At 48.2% G+C, this 6217-nt stretch overlaps 1 long non-coding RNA gene and 1 other non-coding gene across 2 annotated transcripts; both read left to right on the plus strand.

The window, feature by feature from the left end:
• The first annotated feature begins 1988 nt into the window (after window positions 1-1988).
• LOC115032963 (MIR166jHG) lies at window positions 1989-2469 on the plus strand. Its single transcript, NR_163733.1, has one exon. It is a non-coding gene; the product is annotated as an MIR166jHG (long non-coding RNA).
• Window positions 2172-2325, plus strand: MIR166j (microRNA MIR166j). The gene has a single exon (NR_121077.1). It is a non-coding gene; the product is annotated as a microRNA MIR166j (primary transcript).
• Window positions 2470-6217: the final 3748 nt, after the last annotated feature.

Genomic DNA, 6217 nt, shown 5'->3' on the forward strand with positions numbered 1-6217 from the left:
ACACTCGGCAAAGAAGCACGCTTTGCCGAGTGCCGTACCTAGCACTCGGCAAAGAACCTGACATGGGGACCCTCTCTGACGGGTTCTTTGCCGAGTGTCCCAGGTGGCACTCGGCAAAGATTGATTCTTTGCCGAGTGCTCCCGGGCAGACACTCGGCAAAGGTAACTCCTTTGCCGAGTGTCACCCGGGACACTCGGCAAAGACACCGTCTCCGTCACCCGGCGCCGTAACGACTGCTTTTCTTTGCCGAGTGCTCTCTGGCACTCGGCAAACCTCTTTGTCGAGTGTCTGAGAAAAAGTACTCGGCAAAGAAGGCTTTGCCGATGCACTGTATGCCGAGCCTTCTTTGCCGAGTGCGACACTCGGCAAAGGCGGCAATTCCGGTAGTGATACACATTTAATACATGCTACATAAGCATTTTTATGATGCATCAGCATCAAGAGAGTTAAGAGGAAAGAGAAGAAAGTTATACAATGGACTGGGAATAGCCTTAAGATACAACTTTTTCTCCCTCCTATATTAAATATGTTGCCACATCAGCAACAAATTCGATGTAGCATCTCATTAATGAGTATTGATACTACCCATTGGGGATACCCTAAATGAGTTGCCACATCAGTAGATTTGGTGATATGGTATGATTTTTAGGGCATTTACAACCCCGAGATCCTTGATCGGTTTTCTAGGTACAAGAGACAATTAAGAAACTGCATGATACAATCCTGAGCTCCTGGATCATAAATACAGTTAAGAGAATATGTGTGGAGACTCGTATTGAGACGTACTCTTCACAAAGAGCTCGTTTCTTGTATTTTTTCAAACAACTCCCTAGAGACCCCCTTAAGAGACTCCACTATGGTTGTACATGCCCTTATGATGAGAGAGACGAGCAAGAGTTTCATCAGGATGAAACCGGTCCTCACCATTTCCAACATCTTGGAAACCTAATGAAATCACCACTGGGATCCACACACATTTTTCTGATCGATGTGGCTACGCCTCCCTCCCTTTCGCGCAAAAACCTCCCCATCTTGCAGAGTCACAGTCCTGCAGTCTACACACGTTTGTAAAAAGATTAATTGTATATATGATACTCAACTTTTATAAAATTAGACGGTTAGTTCGTTTTGATACCTTCGAGTGGCATAAAAATGTTCGGGAGCGCCATCGGCGCTTGCCCGCTCGCCTCAGGGGCATCACCGTCGCTCGATCTTGAGGAGCGCTGCCGCTGGCCCCCGGAATCGCCATCGCTCGCATGTCCGAGGGAACCGTCACCCCCGCTAACCTAATCCCTAACGGCCTGGGAGTGTTTTTATAGCCGCCCTAATCTGGTGCGACTGAACCGGATGGCACCATTGAGCCAAGACTTACTCTATTTATTGAATGCCCAGAGCTCCATATATATATATATATAGAACAATGATAAGGCACTACCTTTACTTGTTAGGAGGTAATACTTTAAACAATTTCGAGCTTTGAGCACGACATAATTTTATATATCTATATACATATCTTAGTATGACACAACTCTCTTGTGTCATGCTCAAATCTTACCTCTAACTCGTCATCATTCAGGATATAGATATCCGAGTTATCCGTCACAAATCTTTTTTACCATCCTAATGTTTTTCACAGAAGTACTTGTACCCACGACTTATATCCTCTCACACCACCCAACATTTTTACTTCACTGCGGCTTGATTTTGTCGGACAAAAATTTAGTAGATAATTGTTTAGGCATCTAAGTGATTTTAAACGAAGACTTGGTCAACTACAAATGTGTAAGGTTGATTCCCATTTACTCTGCAAGCAATGGTAATTCGTTCAGTATTTGCTCCAACGGTAATTCGTAAACATTTTTTGCAACATAATGCATTGTCCACACCAGGCTCCTGTCTGATAAGCGTGCCTCCCAATAAATGGGTATTCAGTGCCATCCAACCCAGGACACAGCCCTTCAAGAACCCCTGCCCTAGCTTGCATTGCATCGGTAGCTCCCAGCCTCACCTTCATCACTCCAGGAACCCCAGCCCTTGGGCTACTCTCTTCTTCATTCTCCACTCGCGCACCTCTCCTCCATCCAATGGTTCCATCCATGACCATGACACCTATCTTCTTCATTCTCCACTCCCAGCCCTGGTGGTTTGTGCTTCTTGGAGAGCAGCGTAACAAGTTGAAGATTAGGTTAAGGGGTTTGTTTGTCTGGTTCAAGGTCGCCACACAGCAGGGAAAACCCATTTCGCCTTGAAGCATGCACCATGATGGGTGTACCTGTTGGTGATCTCGGACCAGGCTTCAATCCCTTTAACTAGCGTCTGCATATATATGTGCTTCTCTAATCAGCTGTTCAAGCAATTTGCCTCTGGGTAAGCCATCTGTTCGACCGTTGGAGGTTTTGTTTCCATTTGACTAATCGTTAGAGAAAACAACAAGAGTTTATTAAGTACCTGGTTTATTTGCATGGCAAGCTTCCCGCTCTAGTCTTTTAGTATATACTGGCTCTGTTTCTTTTTAGTTGTCGCTGGATAGTTTAATTTTGCACTATCTAGCGACAACTAAAACGAAACGGAGGGAGCAGTAGAATAGTGTCCGAAGGATATACTGTACTATAACAACATTAATTAATTCATGCATGTACGCATGTGAACTCGCGACTGCCTCTGAACGAATGTATGAATCGCTGTCATGCATGCAAGCACCGTACCTCAGCGTTTGCACTCCCTTGCCTTTGCATACCGCATTTTTTTCCTTCTTCTTCTTGGAAGAGAGCATATATACAATCAGAGAATGCATGTCTTCTAATAACGCACGTAATCATATATATACATATATATTCATGTCAAACTGCAGATTGACATCGTTACTTGTTAATATATCAGATGCTGTGCAACAGCTAATATATTATAGCACATTGCTAATTAATACAGAACGACGAGATCTGAATTGAAGAGCGAAACTGATGGAAGCATTTAATATAAGCACATCTGGCCCAGACAGAGAAATAGCTAGGCTCATTACTTCGCTCACGTGGCCGTCGTGCCAATCGCCATTGTTACCGTGCATTATTCCGTCTTCCAGCTATACACTTATCCTAGTAGATCTCATGCAAACGAGTATATATCGACCTCATCATGCTGTAAATAAGATGACAACATGCATTGTTCGCAATTAAGGGAAAGTAAGGACATGTTCAATTCGGAGCCAGGCATGCTCACATGGCACAGGCATCCATCATAGGCGTCTTAGTTTTGGGGGTCTTGGACGTCTCAAGCTGTGGTCGATGTTTGAGAGCAAAGCTGCCTGGTAGGCTCTGAATCAAACAACATCTAAGCCTGTTTCTAGAAGCTATTTTATCTTATCATTTATTTAAACCTTTATTTTAAATTTCACCTTATAAACAATATAATTTATAATACAAATCCATTATTTTACACGATGTACCGTGAACACCCTAAGTATCCGTATTACCCGCTTTGCGTGTCCATCGATATTACAGAACTGCAGAACTGAAGTATAGGTACATAGTACAGCATGTGTATGTGCTGAAAAAAAGGTCATGTGTAACCATGTTAATTTTGATGCTTTCATCTACACGTTGGCTTTACTTCTGATGACCTACTTCATTTCATGGCACTGACAAGCACATGACATACATGCCTGCCTGAGAGGCTACAATCGCGTGAACAAGCATGCATGCGTCCTTGCACAGCCATCCATCATAGGCGTCTTAGTGTTGGGGGTCTTAGAATTCTGAAGCTGTGGCCTATGGTCGGGAACTCTAGATCTCGCCGATGTCGAGCTTTGTACTTCACATGGCACAGGCATCCATCATAGGCATCTTAGTTTTGGGGGTCTTAGACGTATGAAGCTGTGGCATGTGGTCGATGTTTGAGAGCAAAGTTGTCTGGCAGGCTCCGAACCAAACAACATCTAAGCCTATTTCTAGCGGCTATTCTATCTTATCTTCTACTTGATCCTTTAATTTAAACTTCATCCTGTAAACAATGATAATGTACTTCATTTCATGACACAAACAAGCATGGCATACATGCTACACGCTGCCTGCCTGACACCGTCTTCGAAGGCTCGAACAAGCATGCATGCGTCCTTGATGCCTGGTAGGCTCCGAACCAAACAACATCTAAACCTGTTTCTAGTAGCTATTATATCTTATCTCCTATTTGATCCTTTACTTTAAACTTCACCTTATAAACAGTGATGTCGTACTTCATTTCATGACACTGACAAGCACATGACGTACATGCTACACGTTGTCTGTCTGACGTCGTCTTTGAAGGCTCGAACAAGCGTGCATTCGTCCTTGCACAGTCAGCCCCTTGCGGCCTTGCCTGCCTACAAGCCCGAAAAAGCTCGACACGTTTAATTTCGAGCTGATCTGGTCTAATATTAATTTTAGGCCGTGCCGAGCCAGCCCACAGGCTGAGCCCTCAGCCCACGGTTTGCACGTTATTAGCTAAACGTGTCGGACTTTAATAGAGCGCTCGAAATCTCTACTAACTATTAAGCGCAGAGCGTAAACCGCCCCCGCTCGCCCTCCGCCCGCCTGCCCTCCGAAAACCCCGCCCGCGCGCGAGCCGCCATCTCGCCGCCAACCGCAAGGCGTGACCCCGACCGCCGTCCCGCCACCAACCGCAAGGCGCGTCTGCCGCGATTCGCGCCAGCCCGCACGCGTGCCGCAAACCCCGGCCGCCGCCGCCGCGAACCCCGGCCTCCGCTATCCGCCCAACCCGTACGCCGCGCACCCCGCACGACCACCGCGATACGCCAGCCGCGAACCGCCGAAAAACCCGCCCGGCGTGGTGGCGGCACAGGACCTGGTGGACACCTTCAACGTCCCCTTCCGCGCCTGCGTCAAGGACGGTCGCGCCGCTAGTGTCATGTGCTCCTACAACCAGGTCAACGACGTGCCCACCTGTGTCGATGCAGCGTTCCTGCGCGGCACCATCCGCGGGCCCTGGGGCCTGGACGGCTACATCGTCTCCGACTGCGACTCCGTCGACGTCTTCTTCCGCGACCAGCACTACACGCGCACCCCCGGCCTCGACCTCGACTGTCGGTCGTTCCTCGCGCTCTACGCCGGCTCCGCCACATGACTTCGACAGGGAGGGCGGTGCCCCGGTTCCGCTGGCAAGCTGCATCGTCTCCGACTCCTACCAGCCATGGACCGGCGGGGTGGGGAGGGAGCCAGCGGCTTCTCCTCCCGTCATCTACACGCAGCACCACGACGAGGCAGATCCGGACTTTGGTTCCTGCCGGGACAAGGAGATGCTCGACCATCTTGACAATGAGCTGGACAACGAACCCGTGGTGGTGAAGAGAGGCCAGCACATCGTGGAGGTGAACCCCCAAGGCATCAGCAAAGGCATGGTGGACAGCCTGCTGTCGTCCAGAGTCAGAACAGGGACGGACTGGGTGGATGGATGGAGGACGCCGCGAAGGTGTTCGACGAAATGCTGACTAAGGGCGAGGAGGCACCATCTGCGGTGATGTACAATGCTCTGATCAATAGCTACTGCACAGGTGCAAATATGGAAGGCCTTTGTGCAGACAAGACTCAACAATTGGTTGACATCACAGACTGGATCGTGGACACAAAGATTACCGTGCTTAGGGACAACAACAGGCCAAAACCTGGTGGCAATGTTACCTTTGGCGAGTTGCTCACGAGCAGTGTGCTGACAGCAGGTGTCTGGGTGCTTATGCTGGTCTGGAATGCTAGGACTTCTGTCGGTTTGTTTAAGAAGGATGGCTTGCTGGCTGCCCATGATGAGGAGCCTGCAAATTACTTCCAGGGGCATGGCTGTGTTGTGGATTTTGAGTTGAAGCTTGAAGAGTGTCAACTGAAGCAGTACCAATGGGAGCAGGAACAGATGGCTTCGATGAAGGAGTACATTGCTCGCTTTGGTCCTGGTTCTGCAAAGCTTGTGAGGGGAATTAAGCAACCATGGCCGCCACCAAGGGCAGTCCCGCCGCGGCTTGATTACATCGATGATGAGGCTTCTGTTGGTAGTGCTGGGACTAGATTGTATCCCTTGACAAAGAAGTGTGCCAAGCCTGCAGTGCCATTGGGTGCCAACTATAGACTGATTGATATTCCTGTCAGCAGTTGTCTCAATAGCAACATAATTGGGCTACTGTGCTCAACTTTTGCTCAAATGGAATTTTATTATCTTGATTTCTCCCTACTCATTTAT

This window comes from Zea mays, chromosome 7, assembly GCF_902167145.1.
Source record: "Zea mays cultivar B73 chromosome 7, Zm-B73-REFERENCE-NAM-5.0, whole genome shotgun sequence".
NCBI classification, from domain to species: domain Eukaryota; kingdom Viridiplantae; phylum Streptophyta; class Magnoliopsida; order Poales; family Poaceae; genus Zea; species Zea mays.